Source organism: Motacilla alba, chromosome 2 (assembly GCF_015832195.1).
Source record: "Motacilla alba alba isolate MOTALB_02 chromosome 2, Motacilla_alba_V1.0_pri, whole genome shotgun sequence".
NCBI lineage: Eukaryota > Metazoa > Chordata > Aves > Passeriformes > Motacillidae > Motacilla > Motacilla alba.
In genome coordinates, this window is record NC_052017.1 from 130722733 (window position 1) to 130742739 (window position 20007).

A 20007-nucleotide genomic window follows, 5' to 3' on the forward strand; every position below is an offset into this window, starting at 1 on the left:
TGCAGTTAATTAACAGAAAGATTCCTCAGTTATTTGAACCATTCAGACTGACAGCAGAAATTAAATCACTATGGCTAAACAACTCAAGATATTCTCAAAATCTGAGGGTTCTCAGAGAAGTATGCATATTTATAGCATAAGACATCTGAATATTTCAGGGAGCAGAGCTGCAGAGTGACAGCCAACACGGCTTGATTATATAGAAGCTGAAGGGCACGGCAAAGACTACAGTTAAGGTGACAACATTTGAATTTTTTATCAGATGTATTTCTGTAAGGAAAAAAAAAGCACCCAAACCAGATTCCCATCACATACCAAGCTTCAGTTATTACCTATGTATAAGATGACACCAAGGATTTCCTTCTGTTCTCTGCTGCTTAAATGACTGCACAGCAAGAAGAGAAAGAAGGAACTCTTCCTATTTTCCTCTGACAGAGGAAAAAGCAGCAGATCATCTCCAACCAAAACCACTAAGTTCTCCCCAAACATGCAACTATTCCCACTTCTTGGAAGCCTGACTGTACAAGAGGAATTTTTTTAACTTTTGGTGAACTGCATCTGTAACAGAAGAATGAGAAGGCATTTTTCATGTGACACCAGTGTTGCAAATCTACATGCAAAGCTACTGCCCTGCAAAAACTACTGCCATCCCTTCTTTCCTCCGTGTTTCCCAACTGACCCCCCAGAAAGGTGTAAATGGGTTTCTATGACCTTACCGAAAGATAAAATCTGAAACTGGATACTAAAACTAAGTCCAAAGGTAGGAGCAAAGGAATGCAGACCTTAATGCCTCTGTTTATAAGAGCTAAGGCACAAATCCAAACACGTGCTGCAGTCTCCGGAAGGGATCACTGAGCTGCTTGGGTCAAGACTAGAGAAGTTTCAGGGGACAGCTCACCAGCAGCGGAAACAGGAATCCCTCTCCAAAGAGGAAACACAGAAATAGCCCACGGGCTGTCGGCTGTCCGTGTCACCAGAGCAGGGCTTGCAGCAGAGCCTGCGCTGGGCCCTCTGCACAGCAGCACAGGCAGCTGCTCAGTCTGTACCAGCAGGTAGCCAACACAACACCACTCAGTTTCCACTAGCACCCGGTATGGTATGGCAGTACTCCACATGAATACTACCTTCCTCAAGTGGGAAAATTAAAGACAAGAGAAAAAAACCCCTACCAAAAAACATGTACCTCTTCTGGTTTTGATAAAAAGAGGTCTTACTTTCTGAGCCCCTAGAGTTTTTTTTAGAATTAAAAGCCACCATATTCTATTTTTTCAAGTGCCAAATTATTACTGCTTTCTTCTTTCTTCTTTTTTTTTTTTACTAATAAAGGAAAATCTTACCACTGTGAAAATATTAAAAAATAATCTTAGCTTACTCTCAGAGTCCAAAATAAAGAGCATAAATACTTCAAGAACATAACATACTCTTCCTTCCCTCCTAAGGGACTGTTTTTAGTCAAAAAAACCTATCTTGGATGCTTTACCTGCTCCTGTTCCCAAAACAAATTTAATAATTTTGCAGCTGCTGTTTCTCATTATATTAACTAAAACACTCCCTGATATAAAAAAAATTAAAATGTGAAACTGAAAAAAACGACTCTATAATTTTCACACAAGAAGACATCCTTCTCTCCAGGATCCTGGTATTATGTTGTATCATAGACAGACACAACTGGTAGACCATGTCTGAAATATACTACAGATCCTGTCCATTGCTGACAAGTAAATCTGTATGTTCAGAAGTGCAAGAATAGCCTTAAAAGCATTTTTATAATTGGATAATTACTAACATTGGTATGTTCACACAGATACCACGAGGGCAGTGGAAAGTGGCAACCTCCTAAATCAGGAGAGTTCATGAACAAAATGAACAGCAAGCAAAGCATTCATTTCAGGCAAAAAGTCTGCTGCTGTTTGTTTTGATTTTTTTTTGGGGGGGGGGGGGGGGGTTGTGGTTTTGTTTGTTTTTTAAAATAAAACAGAAAAAGGTAGGAAGTAAACACAGTTAACACAGCCAAGTGTATGACTACAAGCCTTCCCCTCTTCCCCTCCTCCCCTTCTCTGGAGAGGAAAGAATGTGTTATTACAGCATTTCTGCCAGTTCCAACAGATGTACAAAATCAAGAAATAGCAGTTTTGGTGATGAACCAGTTGTACTTTTTTTCTTTTTAAATAAACAAAGATTCTCCCATGATTTAAAAAAAGAGACCAGTACATCCCATAGTTCTCTCTGCATAAAGGGATCAGCAGTCTCTCTAAAAGAGCAGACTGCTCTTCTAAGGAAAATAGTTAAACTTTGACAGGATTTTTGAAAAGAAAAGTTGCCAGTTATTTCAGACAATCATCAATTATGCTCTTTAGATTTAAATGCATAGAACAAGTTTCAAAAGCCAAGCTCTTCCTTATATAGTAATTTTGGACTGACATTCTAGTGACGTTCAAAGATGACTTTGCTGAAGTGAAAAGATTCAGCAGATGATTTATTAGAGGAAAAAATGAAGACAAATGTTACAATGCTAATAATGATCAGAGCTGCACAAAATCATAAAAGCTTTACTAGCGCAATCTGGAGCACTGGCCAGTTCTCATGTTGCCCAACCCAACACAGCATCTGCATGTTTCTGCTGACAAAATAAGTAAAAAATACTTGATTTTGCACAGCCAGAGAACACAATGCCCGCATTATTCCAGCAACAACAAGTCCACATGAAGGGGATACGCTGTGTGCAAACTGAAGCTCTGAAATCCAACTACTTGAAATGAGCTGAGACACACAAACTATGGTAGTAATAAACCATCTGATTTTGAGGCAACATACATTGCAAGTTTTGCATTACTCTCACTGACCAGTATGGACTTTGTCAACACACAGAAGAAACTAATATGGGCAACAGCAAATGGACAGAAAAAACTGAAAGTGCAAATCCTAAAATGTTTAAGTTCACCACTGTTTTTAGCATTTCCTCAAAAGCACTTACCAACTACAGAAAAACCGTATTTCTGGCTCCCTGCCATGCCCAAAGCCGTACCACTAATCCGAATTCCAGCCGTGCTTTGCATTCTGCTCGTGCCACAGACTTACCACAAAACACCAGTTGCCACAGCACAAACACACCTTGTCATCTGAAGATGCATAAAGGACATTTAGAGTTGCTCAGTATTAAGTTGGTATCTGTTCCTTCTGCAAGCCTGCCTAAACTATTTGCTACGGAAACCTAATAAGCATCCAGCTAAATGCCTTCAATAGTTCTTTTTGACCATGCTCCTTTAAGTAAATGCTATTGGTGACCATATAATGGAGGGGGAGGGAAAGGAATTGGGAATAATCTTGCCAAGGGAGAAGATTTCAACTGAAGAGATGACGGGAGTGATGAGTATCTTCTAATATGGCTCTCCATGGCACAATCTTTGCTTTTCTCATCAATTTCAAAACACTTCGGAAATGGCCTAAGTGCAGCTGAGAATAACTCTGCTGATTTTGCAAGAAAAGAGTGACAAACGCCTACCTCCATCAGCCCAGCTGCTGGGGGAGATTAGCTCCCTCGTGCTCCTGTCCTCCAAACACACCAGAGGCACAAGCTCAGCATGCTGCCTGCTCTTCCATTACATGCTCAATCTGGGGTACAGGAGCAAAAAGTCTGCCATCAGGACAAACAGCTTCACACGTTGCCAAAACAAAGGCAGGCTTAAACATCAGCAAATGAGAGAACCCACCATAAACATAGATGTAACTACATCCTCACTTAACACCTTAAATATTCCCTCATGTAATTGGTGCTTAAATAGCAAATCTAGACTTCTGTTCCAAACAAACTCTCTTCAACTTAGGCGTTTGCTCCACCAAGGATTTTTTTTCAGTATGCTAACTCTGTTAGCATACTGAAAGCTACTTCTTGATTAAAACTGACTCTTAATAGCTCCCTTTCTGACGTTTGCAATTCCCAACATCTGTACTCTCTAGCTGCTTTCTGAAATGCACTGATCCAGCTTAAAGAGAGCTGTAAAAAAAAAAAAAAAACCAAAACCAAAACAAACCTTCAGAGCTTGAATTTCAACCACCATCACAGATAATTTCTGCTTCCTTCTTCCAATTAGCATCTCCTATCAATCACACAGAATGCTAAAATTTCTAAGCTGCAATGTTCTTAACATAGAGGTATCTCTAATAATCTAAAAGAGGCATCAAAACCAAATTTTCCTTTTCATTAAATCCATGGTCTACAAACTATAAACATAGTGGAATAAAATATAAAACAAAAATATGGAAGAGCTAAAGCCACTCAATTAAATACCAACACACAGGATTTTGAAATGGCAAACAAGCACCTGATTGCAATGGCCATTCTTTAAATGTCAGCTCATTCCACAGCAGTGTTTAAAACTGGGGGAAAAATACAAACTTGCCTGAGGATTTCTAAAAAATCGTATCCCTACTCGCTTTACACATGCCTCAGGTTCAAGTATACATCTGCCATTGCTGAGTTAAAACAGTGATGAACAGCCTGGAAAAGTTTAACATCTTAGACAAGGTTAAATTTTGACATCTATGTGCTTCTGCAACACCCCATCCCATTAAAAACATCTCAATATAGTCATGTCAGTGCACATGGTGTCAGAGCATGTTAGGACTGTTACTTGGTTTTATTAGAGATTATTTAGTACAAGCAGAACCAACATTTTGCAACTTGGAAGAAAACAGATGGAAATTATGTTGAAACAACAAAGGTTCTGGCAGAACCTTTATATGCACTAAGATGAAAAATAAAATCCTTTAATGGTAACATAATGCAGCATACTGTGTTAGGCAAATGCATATTGTGCAGGTGACATGCTTAACTGCAACAATTAGCAGAATACATTTATGACTCCTTCAGTATATTTCCCTTCATTTTCTAAGATCAAGAATAGCAACATTTTCCATGTGGCGTTTTAAAGACCGTAAAGACACTTTGATTTAATTTGTGTGGCATTTTTGATTGTCTTCTAACTTTGATTTCTAATAAAAGGTTGATAGTATTTGGACTAAACTGAACAGTTAATTCTTCAAAAGAAAATTAACAAATTTGTATCAGAAGATTTCTCAAGCTTTTAACACAAACTCAGACATACAGATACTTATTAAACATTTACAGTGATTTGTTGCAGTATGACATACAGGATGCAAAAAAAGCCTCTTAAATAATTCATTTAAATCAAACTGAACTGTGTAAAACGACTTTAAATACATGCTCATGTAAATTTTACTTCATTATGACTTTTCTCCTTCAAAAAAGAGCACCAATATGGTAATTTACATGTTATGGAAGTCCTACCTTTCAGACACTTTCGCAGGAAGGTATCTTTTACCTTCTATCCTGCTTTGTTCTAGAGCTATGTATGTGAATGCTTTTCTTATAGCATGAAGAATATTTATTACAAAAGTTACTGGAGTTGCTCCTACTAGTAGTAAATCCTTTCCAGAGTGAAAGTCACTTGATTATTTAGTTAATTACATCTCATTTCTTTATGCTTACAACAGACTGTTGATAGCTGCAGAGGCCATTATTCCAAAAACAGGATTCCCAAAATCCACAATTAACTCAAGTTTTTCAACACTTTTAGAAATCTGCCATGTCAAGACTTGAACTTCACATATCATCTTTAAAAAACAGAAAAACAGCTGCAGTGACACAATATCACTTCTTTAATTTATGTAACTCCAAAAGACTGGGAGCAGAGTTCCCAGCAAGTACGATACCAAGCTCACTGATTTGGAGCTCACAGTGGGCTCAGTGAAGGTGCTGACAAGATCTGGGACATGCCCCTATCAGCACAGAAAGCAGAATAGGGTAGGGCGCTTACCCCTAATTTGACAGGAAGTCAAACCCTCTGGAATAAGCCAGCTTGGCACATGCAGACCATTAGACAAGTGCCAAGTGATGAACAAGGGGTCTTCCAGGAGCAACAGGAGTTGCTTTAACATATGGAAGTTTCTACAATGCAGTCAGTTTACTTTAGAGAAAGTCTTCTAATAATTAGTCTCACCTGACTTCTTATAGGGAGATTTAGGTTAGATGTTAGGAAGAAATTCTTTACTCAGAGCACAGTGAGGCACTGACACAGGTTGCCCAGAGAAGCTATGGATGCCCGACTCCTGGAAGTGTTCTAGACCAGGTTGGACAGAACCCTGATCAGCCTCATCTAGTGGGTGGTATCCCTGCCCATGCAGAGCAGGGGAGTTGGAACTAGATTATCTTTAACATCCCTGTCAGCCCACATAATTCTATGATTTGATGTTATTAAAAACCCCTGATATTTACGGATACTATTATACAAAATTAAGAGAAAAGCATTTGTGGGGCAGAGATTAAATTATCTCTACTGCACTGTCACCATGTCTCAGTTTGTTCTGACTGCACTTTCTTTTTCCTTAAGGTCCTGTGTCAATTATCTGGAAATTCTATTTTCACTTACAGAACAAAGCAATACTGTTTGTAAAACAATGACACAAACAGACTGACTATGAACCCACTTGGGCTCAAGGACTGAGAGAGTCAGACTGACCGGGTATGAAAATCAAAAGATTGACAGTATTTAAAATACAGAGAAGCCTACAGAATTGTCAAAAGTGAACTGATATACTATGTTCTGTTTCAAAATTCACAATGGTATGTAGCACATGACAAACTAACCTGACAGCTAGAAAAATCTTCAACAGCTTATTTAAAAAAAAAGTTATGCTTCTTCCTTAGAAATTTATGAGCAATACATCCTGTATCATGTGTCCATGACAGCTGCTATTAGGAAAGGAAGTCTCGCAAGCTGCTCAGCTCATTCTGAAAGTCTCTGAACAAATGATTGGCAAAACTGTTCCTCTTGCAGAAAATGCCTGTAAAGAAGAGAGTACACCCAAAGTGCCTCCCTCGGCCTGGTGGTAAAAGGGAAAGAATTCCTTAAATTCGAAAAACATTAATTTTCCAAGCCAGCAGCATTAAATCTGGGTATATTGTGTGCAGTGGTCAACCAAAGCTAAGAGCTCAGCGGAGAGATGCTTTCTATTTGTGTATCTGCAGGCCTGTGTCTGTTGCAAATAAGACTATTTGCAATTTTCCCTTATCTAACTCAGCAGAGCAATCTTAGTTCAACCACGCATTCACTTGCATGTCAAAAGCTTCTCCTGTGCACTGTGGTGCCTTCTGCAAACAAATGTACACCAAACTCTGCCAAGAGGAAACCAAAGTCTTGGAAACACCGAAGGGAAAAAAACACAACAAAACCAAGAAGGAAGCAAAACAAAAATCACCAAAACGTTTAACTATTTTAATCCTGTAATCATTAAAATCCTCACACTATGCTTTTCTTGCAAAAGCAACTGGAATGTGTTCTCTTAGTGCAATGATGGGGATGTATGTTCACTTCTGAATATTGTGGAGAGAGAAATTTTTATGTATGTGTACCTATATATAGATATATAAGTACTGTTCTAAAATATTTTACTAGCTAGTGGTCTGAAAAGTGGAAACAACACTAAGGGATTTTAAAACTGCACAAGCTGCATCTGCTATGTACCCAAAAAAAGGGGTTTAATCTAACTGTATTAATACTTTCATTCCTGCAGTTGCATTTTATTCTACACTACACATTGCAAAATAATCAGAGTAAAGACATACACCAGTGAAGTAACAAAAGACAGTTTTTGTTTCCTGCAGTGTCACCATCTCTGCAAGTGGAAAACATTGCAACACTCCTGAATGCTGAGATCATTCCTACAGAAAATGTTCCAAAATGAAAATAACCAATACCAACAAATTTCCAGAATAAGCAGATTTAATTTCAGGTCTGTAATTTTGCCTGGTCAAACAGTAATGGATACATACTGAATTCTGACAAGCTTTTGTTTTCAAGCAAGTTGAGGCTTACAAGTTTGCCTCACTATAAAAACAAACCAAATAAAGCGTACCAAGAAATGAGATGGGACAAATATTGTAGTAGAGGGATACAGAACCATGAACAGGCATTCCAGAGGGAGCACACAGACAGAATTTGAACAGCACACCAGAGACAGCAGCTTGAGGGGATATATAAGAGGTTACAGATTGCAGTTCCTGGCTCCTAATGATTTTTAAATTCAGGCAAGAGCCAAAGTTTCTGTCTTGCGTTGAGGGAAGATATTATTGACTGTCTGACTGGCAGAACCCTCCAGCTCTGTTTTATCTCTGGCAAAATCAACCTCTATTTTGGAGGTAAGAGAGACAAAGAAAAAATACAGAAAAACAATTCACAAACACCAATATCCCCCTCCTCCCCCAATCTTGAAATAGCTTTGCCTCCAACTAAGAAATCCTGGAAGCTATTAATGGATTACTTGACTAAACATTTGGTGATGTTTTTACCATTTAAAAACCCCCATATATTCAGATACACCTTGCATAAAACTTTTAAAGTAAACTAATTAAAAGTGATTTAGAATTGCTAAAAAGTTAGTAAGAGTTTTGAATTCTTCCAGGTTAGGCTGCCCAGGTAAGACATCATGTTAGGCTGACTAACAAGACCTTATCATGGGGATAAGAACTTGGTCAGTTTCTGAAAGTCACTGTGGAAACTCACAATAACTTACTTTGCCGGTATCTCAGCCCTTGAGAACTGAACAACTGCCCTGCATTGGTCTTCTTTGATATCTCGTTACAGAGAATGAATAATTTTGGTAAATATAATTCAATATAAAACTTTCAGAAAAGCTTGGATGACTGAGTGAATAATCCATGCTTGTCTATTCTAGCAGCAGCAAGACAGGGATACAGACAGAAACTATGACAGAGTTTTCTGAACTCTGTTATGGCTAATGGCACAACTTCTGAAACTGCCCTCAGGTCAGGTACAAAGTTGCACCAGCCTAACCAACAGCTCCTGTTCACTCAAGAGGTGAGATTACATCAAAACCTAGCAAAACACATTCAATTCTCTTGCAGCCTGACTTATTAATTTATTCTGCCAAGTACGTTAACTGAAAAATCCTGCACGGATATATTTCATATCACCAAGTCAGTTTTTTGCAATAGTTCTAAATTAACTGCTGCAATATCAATACAGCCCAAGATTAAACAAAAAAAAAAAAAGGGAAAGAAATAACAACTGAGAGAAAAAGAGACAAAAACAAAGACAGGGAAAGGTCTAGCCAGGGAAACAAAAATACTCCATCCTGCCAGAAACACTGCCTGTAGCTTCCAGACAGGAAACTCCCTGCCTTCAGAAAAACCATTGGCGTCAGGAAATGGCAGAAGTACCATGAAACTTATCTCACAGCTGAACTTAATGTAAAATAAAGGGAGAACATTAGAAAAGGAAGGCAAAGACAACGGACTAGCCACAGATCTTTGCTTATGAATACTAGGTGAAAAATTAAATCTTACCGATGTGTCTTTGGAAGAAAGAATTAATGGAAAAGATTATTCTACACTTGCTGAAAATAAATAAATAAAAACCACTATGCTGAAAAGATAGAGCCCATTCAGTGCAAGAGAAGGGGAATGATTAGCAGCATTTACAGGCAGACTCCACTAGCACTGTAAATAGTGTAAACACTACTTTGAATGCACAAAGCAAGAAAAAGCTGAATGCCAGTCATTTAAAGAACATCTGATGCTGTACCTATGCTAGAAATACAATACATGCCAATAGGAGGAGTTATTCTGCCAGCACAATTATCCCACCTACAACAATATCATACTACGGCAGAAGATATGCTCTGTCAGCACACAGCAGGATTTAGCCAGGTTGATGAGAGTTTTTCCAAACGTTTTTCACTGACATTGCCACAGACTGAGGAGTAAGCAGAGTTTCTCTATGCAAAACAACTGCTGCATAAAATGGGTAGAAAAGTCATCACAAACACACCCACTCATGGCTTTAAAGACTGAATCTTGTGAAACTTTCTTAGGTTTTATTGCCTTAATGGAGTCCAAGCATGAATCAACACAGGGGAGTTTGTGAATCCCCTGCGAGCTGCTGCATTAGCTAGAGGCCTCATGTCAGGTGACACATTGGGTCACAAAGTGCTGATGAGACCCTGACAGTGCTGCCACATTCAGGATGGTCAGAAAGCTTCCCACCAAATTTTAAAAAATAAATACTCAGTTTTCCTGCTATGTTTCTCACATTTACCAACAGAATACAAAGTTAGAAAAGACCTGCAGAAGGCCTAGAGTGATGTTCCTCTGCCAGCTGAGGATGCTACTGCAGTTCTTAGAGCTTACTGACACAAACGAGTGTGCATCAAGATGTAGCTACACTATTTCACTTACTCTTGTTACTTGTTAATTAGTGAATTACACCTCCATTGCCAGGCTTCACAACACAGTAAGTATTTCTGAATATACAACTCCCTTGCCCTCCTGCTTTTGAGGGGGATTGCAAAGCCTTTTCCATTCCGCTCACCCCCTCACATTCAAACTCACCTACCTGTTCTGTGTTGAATGTTACTTTTTTCCTTCAAAAGCATCATCGTAAACAGCTCTTTCTACATAACTGTAGAAACATCATTAGTTGGGCCCCTTTGTGCAACAGACTGTGACACATTATCTATTTCCAACAGTTACAGGCAGAAAATACCAAGCAAGCATAATGCAATTCATAGAAGAGCTACTGTGCTTATTTTCTCCATTATTTAGAACAGCTAAGCGCTTCCTAATTATAGTCTCCAAACAAACCTGTTTTATTTCAGGTTCTGAGGTAAAACCATGCTTTGTGGTTTTTAAATAGTAACACTGGTAATGTGCCTTCAACTGTACCCTTTTTAGTAGATCTCTTAAAAATCCAAAACCTTAAGTCAGATTTAAAAGCTCCCTAGACCACAGAAATACCAGATTTGGTAAACTGAATTAGTACAGAAGATGCTGCCTCTAACCAGGAATACCTGTTAGCCTAAACCTGAGATCCAGCCCTCAGGTGTTGAGACTTCTTCCTTTAAAAAGCAGCTTAAACAATTTGCAAACATAAAAGCTTCTTGTTTATTTTTAAATTCAGCTGCAACCCTACAGCTTGACTCTAAATCCTGCCACATTGGCATCCACTGCTCCATTCTGTTCTGATGGCCTTAAATATAGCTTTCCTGAGCTGTCTGCAGCCAGATAAATCTTAGATGAAACAAGTACCTTAAACTGAATATAACACACAGGCTTTCTTATTAATTTTCAGGTCATAGATATTTGTTTAGTCAGCAATAAGTCAAATTTCTGCTCATCTTAAATCTAAAATACCAGTTTCTCTGATGACTCTTAAATTCACAGTGTCTTTCAGTCCTTGTTTTCTTTCTACTTGCAAGTTAACCATTAAGAATTTCAAATCGTAGTAGATGATTACTGATTTATTTTCTTTTTGCTTATCTAAACCTAGTGTTAACATGGGTGGGGGAGGGAAATCCTTGAGCAATATATTTAGTTTGCCTCTAAAGAATATCTTCACTTGAAACACCAGCAAAGAACTATTACTGTAATCACAGTTTAAAGAGCTAAAAGCAATATCCTGCCAGCCAATAGTGTCAGGCACAAATATTTACAGAATATTCTGAAATGCCTGTAATAAACAAACGGGACAAACATAGTTTATCAAGTACATTTTCTACCCACAAAGGACACAGAGCGAGTAGCAGGCCTCAAGGACGGCTCCCAGTGCCACCCCCAACCACGGTTTCCATTCCAGCACGCCAGGATCCCAGAGCAGAGCGACTGAAAATGCACACTGCAAAACCTCACCCTGACTGTGCTAACGTCAGAGCTTTCCTGCCAGCAGCCGCTGTAGCAATAGTTACATTAATTCTCCACGGTGCTGTGCAACTCAGAGCCTGCACTCCTCAACTGGAACACGAATGCCAAAGAGCAGGAAGAGGGGGAGGACAAATTCAATCTTTCAGCCCGAGATTACAGCTGGATCTGGCACGGTCTGTCCATGGGACTGGCTCGCTTTGCAGGCTTCAGGTAAATTCTCTCTGCCAAGCAGAGCCGGGAGGGGAACACAGCAGCGGCAGCAAGAGCCGAAGGTCAGGGCGGCCGGGGAGCTGACAGGGCACAGGCGTCCCCCGGCCGGGTGGCAGAAGGCAGCACCAGCCCCCGCCTGGCACACCTTGTCCCTTCGGGCCACCCGCCTGAGCCAGACACAACGAGGGCAGACGGCAGTGCATCTGCCTTCTTCGCCACCTTCCAAAAACAAACCAGATGCCTCAAGTAAGAAATATTTGAATTATTCTAGAAGCAGAAACCAGAGCCAAAGCTAACAGTTTGTACACTCTGCGGATTGCTGAAGACTAAGGGATTGCTGAAACTGCCTGCAGACACTGGTCCGTGGTGGTGGCAGAATACCTCACACTGGCTGCCTGGGGAATGAACAATAACACTAAAAAGTTATCTAAAATAACTCAGAAGTCTCTCCTATTGTTTTGCTTTTGGCTTTTTTTTTTACAGTGACCAGGGCTCACCTTTGCACCAATCCAACACCAGTAACATTCTGACTCCTCACTCAAATGTAGCATTCACTCTCAGCAAGCTACACAAAACCACGAAGGCACACTCACAAGAGGGATGGCTCATGTCACAGATCCTCACACTCGAGCCTGTAAGCAAAATGACCTTGCAAACATCTTCATGACTTACTCTCAGCTACCCCATATATTTATAATAAAAAGGCTCCTCACTTCAGTCAGAGCTTCTACCTGACATCCAGCAGGTGCCAGATGAAACAGAAGAACCCTCACTGAGGACAGCATTCTGAAACAGATTCATAACGTGGATTTTATAAACCTGCATTGAACACTCAAAGATAATGACACTTAGCTTCCACTGCTCCTGACATGAGTCTGTTTGTTAATGAAGATCATCTTGGGGAGAAAACTGAACATCTGACAGAGACACCAGACAACCCAGAGAAGATGTTGACATTTAAATGAAAACCAAACACAAAGAGCTTCAAGTTTCATATTCACAAAGGGCCACATCTGTCTCTAGATAACCCAGTGACACTACCAAACATTACTGAGTTAATTACTGAGCCTACTATCCCATTCCAACTCAGTGCACCGTGATCTGGACAAACCTGTATTTGTATTTGCTATCTTACAGCAAGACCAGATCAGTACAAAATACCTGGACGAGATGCCAGCTGCTCTTTAGAAAATCTGGATATCAAATCTGGATATCACAGCTTTCTTCCCCTCAGCTGTAAGGATTACTACACAGGTGTAACTCCTAAGCTCTAGTCTGAACCCAGACCTTTCTTTTGGCCATTGAAACAAATTTTTAAAATGTGGTATGTTTTCTCAGGTTGGGTGGGGAGGAAGAAACAGCAAGAATAAACAAACTCTGAAAGTATTTAGGATTTCAGAGTAGAGTGTTATCACCAGCTCCATTCTTCAGGCAGCACAGAAGTGCCTACAGCAAAGGTGAAACGCATCTGTGCAAGAGGTTTTTGTTTTCTGCAAGTCTGCTTTATAATGCAGGCTGAAACTTCAACAGAATGAAAAAATATTCTTGATGATTGTTTCATATTCAGCCTGAAATGTACTGTTCTAGCCTTGTTACATTGCAGTGTGTGTGTGGTTTCCTTGCTAAAGCTAGCATGAGATAAAAATGAATCATACAATGTAGCAGCGCCAGAACAGAGAATAAAACAAGCGCAATCACTGTTACTGAGGAACGAGAGTCCCCTACAAAAATGTCGGTTGCGAATCTGTTTCCATTGCAGGATTAACTTTTTCAGGGTCTTTACCTGAGAAATAAGGCATATAAAATGTCTAAAGAGTTCTAGTGGTCTACAAGTGAGACATCTAAATCAGATAATTTTAACTTACGTAAGTTGATAAAACAGAAGCTTTTAATGATTTCATAGTTACTCAGAAGCTTCAAGTCTGAGAGTGAAGACAGTAGATAAATTCTATTCTGAAAAAAATGCAGTTTCTTTAACACTTCTGGTATACTGTCTGTTTTCAGTAAGGGCAGTTTATTCTGTTTTCTAAACCAATACTCAACATTGCACTACAAAATAAAGCTGTAACAGAAAAGTTATTCAGAAACTAATTCTGAAGTTCTTTTAGCCGTTCCGTCATTCACTTCTTTCATGCTCACATCTTTTATGCTTATGAACAAAAGTATTTGTAACAATTCACTTTCTGTCCTTATTTCTGACCTTTCTGATTTGCAATCCCACTCATCCTCAAATAATTCCAGGGACAGAAAATTATCAAATACTGTGTGAAAGAACATAAATGACTCCTCACTCTCTTCAAGTTGTGTGCAACTACAGAAGTACTTTGCTGCAGTTTTAGCCAGTATTATTAAAGAACCCTCCTCTGAAGAGCAAATCTGTTGTCACCTTGCAGTTATCACAGTGGTACAGCTGTGAGAGTAATGTGATGGAACTTAAGGAAGTTGAAAGGCCAAGGCATATTCAAAAAGATTGAAACATCAGTACAGGTAGAGATTATGAATGATAAATGCAAGTAAACTAGAAGAACAATCTGCCAGGTCAACCCACATGGCACAACACTATGTCCAAAAAGGGATTGTCACAACTCACAAGACTTACATTATTTACTTATACTAGCAAGCCTTAACCTAAAATTAAATGTATGCTGAGTGCAGCCTTTTTAAATACATGCTGGTCAGGCTGACTGTTCCTTTCTGGGAAGATAACAGCTAAAAACCACACCATTTTGTTTAAATTTCAGTTTTCATATAACTGAGGTAGTTTCTATCTGCCCACACTTCCCCATTAGAGAAGTTACAGCACCTTCAGCTGCATTTGTGGCTTTTCAATGGAAGAGCAAAGCACTACTAAAACTTCACAGGTTTCCCTGTCTTGGTCCCTCTCTTTACTCTCCAAATGTCCAGTAACATAGAAGTCTCTGAAGCCACAATCCTGGAAGACTGCTCTACTGAGACAGAAGGGGAGAGAAGAAAAATGAGAAAGAGAAAAGAAATACAAAATGTGTGGAGTAAAGTCAACCTACCATAGAAAGCAGAATTCCATACAATTGACACGTGGATGCAGTATTATTTGTTCACTAATCTGACCCCACCTCAAATTACTGAGAGAAGGGCAAGAGGGGGAGGATGTGACACAAATTGTTCTCAGGACAGTAAGAGAAAACCCACAAATATCTAGAAATTGCCCTCTCCTTATCAGGTACTTACTGGTGTAGAGTAATTGTGTAAGTGATATCTACTCCCTCCTTCAGTTTGGCCTGATAGCAAAGAAGGAAATTAATATAAAAGTTCGGATCATGTAAATGTTTCAGTACTTCTGACAACTCTGGTTTCTACTTTGACTTTCTTCCTTACTAAAAACACTTTTTCTAATCCTTTCATGTGTGTCTACAGTATCAAGATCCACCAAAAAAACTGAGCTACCAAGTCTTTTTCTAGCAACAAGGACAACAAAACTGTTGTGTTAAACAACTTTTTCATATAAAACCATTTCCTACAGTGTAGATAATTCTAGTATTTAAAAGTTCTACACAGCCATGCTATACCTGGCAAAAACAAGTGAAAGCAATTGTCATCACACCACTGCTAATATGATTACAAAAGACAAAATCTTACCCTCCTTCTGACCCCCAGGAAGTCCTTTCCCCAATAAATAAATTTTCTGCTTGTGACATACAATACTATCAAATACTCTTCAGGTAACAGAGGCACAGAAAGCTACTCTAAGAACTGTGAGGACATTAAATATTGAAGACTTGAGTGCTCAAAAATTAAGGATTCCAGAAAGCAAGGTGTCAATTAAAACTAAATTCAGCATCCCTGCAACCAGCCAATTGACAGTGTAGCTGGTGCATGGGAAGGCAATGCAAATTTTGGTCCAGTTTCAGCACCTATGATGGCTGGCTGTGATATCTGATCCTTGTCACCGTTTCCAGGGACATCAGGACATCTCTTCCCCTGTCCACAACAAAGATCCAACTACCAGGACAGGCAGACACAAATTAAGTGGGGCCAGTTGCTTTCCACCCAAGCAGTGAGAATATAGCATCAGGTAGGTGAGTTGCAGTAAGAGAAGCTGGGAAGACCTCTGCTGGAAGCCACTTAGTGCTCTAGCAGTCATTTCCAGGCCTTGGGGAGATCCTAAAGACTGTGTCCAGCTTCTGAACTTCCTGTAGAATCACCCAGACATACTGATTTTTGTGGAATGGCCTCATTCCAGCAACAGCTTTTTCTCATTTCCATACTAAATGAGGCTCCATATCTACATGTTGTATATTTTTTGCTTTATAACAACATTTTACAACACTGAATTCACAAATACCACACAAATCCTTAAGATATTTTTACCAGACTAAAGGCTTCAAAATCATTAGCAAATCAATCTTCAAAGCAGTCCTATGAAACCTTCATAGAAATTCTGCAATGGAAGATTATTTTCCAAATTTGCAAAATGAGAAACAAACACCAAAGCTAATGCTGTCACCTGAAATGAGATTCTGATATTGTGGGCTGCCAGAGTTCTAAGGCTGTTTTGCCCCGATATAGGACTGTATAGGTCCAAAGCTTAGACTGACAGCACTGACCTGCTGATCAACACCTGAAAGTCTGAAGATGGGCATACAGGAAAACACCTATCTATTCTATAAGGGCCTTGCCCAACACTACAAACACTCTACAAGCGAGGTGCCACAGACTCCTTCTTCTAGCATACCCTATCTTAAGTTTATGTCCCAACACACACCAAATAATGTGGCTGTTGTCTAATGATTTAAACACCAATAGTATTTTTTTCTGTTGCCAGGGCATGAGAATGTTCATTTACACAAATTTTCTACAATTTAATAATTTGCAGACACCAAGTGACAAGACTTAGCTAGCATTAACTAGAATTAGTTTCTCTTTGAAACTCCTATCCCCGTGACAGATTTGATTAACGCTGGCCAATGGATTTCTAAAGAGCACAACAAACCTGGAAGAATGCCTTCTCTCAAGGACACCACAGTCTGCTACAGTGTGTTTTGAACTAGGGGTTGTGGAATACATCTCAAAGGAAGAACCCTGTGAAATAAACCCGTCCTCCTGCAACAGCAGCCACAGGTGGTGGCTGAGAGGGCTGAGCATGGCAAAGTCAAAAAAATTTAAACCTTTCCATCCCTCCTCCCCAGATGTTGGTCAATAATTAGCAGTGGTTAAGGATCTGTAAACAGCCTCTTCTTTCATTTTATAATTTTCTTTTGCACGTGCTTTAACTTGAGAGCAAAAATAGGGAAAATTTTAAAAATAGTTTTTATGACATCTGTGAAATAGGGACAGATGTCATAAGAAGGGAGATTTGGTTTAAAACCAGCTGTTTCAGTCCACATCACCATCAGTTCCTCTCATCCTGACAGAATCAAGAGCAGAAGGAAGCATTCTCCCTTCTCACTTGGTTCTCTCATCATTCACTTGATGCCCAGCAGCTGTGATACAAAATGTAAGTACCTCACCACTTGCTACAATGGCTGAAAAAATGTGGCTGTATGTGAAATGTTCAGAATTTTGGTGCCACAATAATCAGTCTTTCAAGAAAATGCTCAGAAGCACTTTCTAGAAACTTGCTATTCTTTGCAAGTTCTCACAGAAATAAAATGAAGATGGAGCAAGGCTTCTCTGAGAAAATAAAAGCAAAAGAAAATGAAAAAAACCCCCACCCCAACTTCTGATCCAAAATACAGACATTATAACATTCTCAGAGCAGTTGCACTACATTTTTTAACATTAAGAAACCTTTCCTCTGGATTCTCAGAAACAATATTTGGTGGGTTTTTTTTTTTTTTTTGCTTTAGACCAACTACATTTTGAATGAAATATAACCAAAAACCTGAATGCCTGGTTTCATAATGTGAAGTATTAATCTTATTTATATGAGATACTGTCAGTTCTAAGTATTGTATACACAGTTGTATACACAATACTTAAAGCTTCTAACAAACTCCTAAAAAGAGGAATTCTTTGATGTTTACTTGATGTAGCAGCCCCAGTCCAAATGAATACCTACCAAGAATATTTCCCTTCTATTATACACTTATCACACGTGTAAGTGCATTTTTTCTATCTAGTATAAATTCTAAAAACAAAGCATGAAGAGAAAGGAGGCATCAGTCATTTTACAGACAGATGTTTGAAGCAGCCTCATAATGTGACTTGCCAAACTCTCACAGAGACAATGCACAGAAAAGCTGATAACAGGCAGAGGAGAACAGGTCTTACAGCTAGACTGGGATGGCAGCAATGATCAGCCTCCTCTGTCTGAGCTGCTAAGCATTAAGCCACAGTAACTCCACAACTTGTTCTCATTTGCTTGTACTCTAATATGTGTAGCACACCGCTTCACTCATCACACCATGGGCTGTCCTCAAAAACATTTAAAAATCCCACCACCATTTGGAACAGAAACAAAGCATGGTTTTTGCTCCTTCATATGTAACTCCATCATCTGTCCAAAATATCCATAGACTGTGTCAGTACAAAGAACTGTTTCTCCCTTTTATCTCCTGCTCATTTTACAACACCCTCCACAGGACTGACATCACTGGAGGAAGACCCTTTATGTTTTACTTTGCTTGGCAAAATGCACAGTCTGTAATGGCAGCCTGGAGGTATTAAATGCCATTCAACAGTACACCTTTCTCATCCTTGAAGGAAAGGCATATATGTCTAGAAGGAAAGACAAACACTTGATAAAAACCAGACAAAAACAATTTCAAAGAATTTAACGTATTGACTCTGTAAATGATAACAGGAAAGTGTTGATACCTTTAGAAGGAAAGGTTATGACAAAATGATTTTAAAAGCTTGAAGTCCTTGGTTTTTTCTCCAAAGTAAAGCAATCTTCCCTAACCAAGAAATATGCAAAAGGCCAAGCCAGCTATATTATCACTGAAACTAATTCAGAAATGTAAGTTCTAAAAGAATTTCAATAATATACTACTGTAATCCCCAATTTATTTTAAAAAAGCTATTTAAGCAATTACTTAATTTGATTATGTTTTGTAAAAGAAACTGCAAACTTCCAACTGTCTACTAATTCATAAACTTGCAAATTACAGAATGAACTACATCATGCTGAAAAAACCCTGTTGGAAGTGCTCAGGCACTTGATTGAAAGTAAGCGGATGTAGCTTTTGTCTAAGACATATTCTTTCAATAGGAAGAGGCCAATCTCTATTTTAAAGGCCAATCTTAATTTTACTCAAATATAAATCATACAAGAAAGTACTAAAACATTACAATTTTATTACATTTCAAGCTATCAGTAGCCATGAGAAAACACATGCTGTAATTTAAATAAATCATCATTCCTGACTACCCTCCAAGTTCACCAGAACGTAACAAGTCCCTCCCAGTTCTATGAGTTCAGGATCCTGTCTGCAGCCTGTCTAAGACTCCATTGTGCAAATGACAGGTGCAACAAATTTTCTATTGGTCCCAGGCTCTAAACACGAACTTTTAACTTGTCAGAATGGTTTCAGATTCAAAAAGTACATTTATCTCCCAGCCAGTATGTTCTAGTACCTTCTATACTGCCATCCATATAAATACCAAATCTCTCAGCATTGCGAATACCCAAGAAAATCTATGGCAATGAGCCCAACAGCCCAATGAAACACAGCGCAGAAAACTGCTCCTTCAAAAACCAGTATTTAATTTGCTACTAATCCAACTGAATATATTCTTGTTCTCACTCTATAATATGAGGACAGAAATTCCAACTTATCCTCATCTTTCCAATATCAGAACTGAATTTCCACCTAGAAAGATGGGAAGCTTTGGAACAGCAGTGCTAGCCAGGGAAGTGAGTGCATGACCAGAGGCTGATGGAGGGAAGTACTGCATAAATCTCTGCATCATTTACAGCCATACACAGCCACCTGTAATACAGTGAATTACATATTTTCTAGCTTTACAAACAAACAGTTGGAGAATACTTGTTTCTCCTTTTGTCAGTGGTTAGCAGAAAAACAGGAAATTAATCAGGCTGAAATAATAAATCTTGAGAAGAAACACCATGAATTTTTTTG

At 39.0% G+C, this 20007-nt stretch overlaps 1 protein-coding gene across 3 annotated transcripts in view; it reads right to left on the minus strand.

The window, feature by feature from the left end:
* Positions 1-20007, minus strand: part of RNF19A (ring finger protein 19A, RBR E3 ubiquitin protein ligase) — a 57162-nt gene that overhangs the window by 21632 nt on the left and 15523 nt on the right. The window contains exon 3 of one of the 3 annotated variants that reach the window (XM_038127377.1): positions 3503-3612. The exons of the other annotated variants lie outside the window; for them this stretch is intronic. The gene's annotated coding sequence lies outside the window, so the exon portion shown is untranslated. The remainder of the gene's footprint in view (positions 1-3502; positions 3613-20007) is intronic. 3 annotated transcript variants of the gene reach the window in all.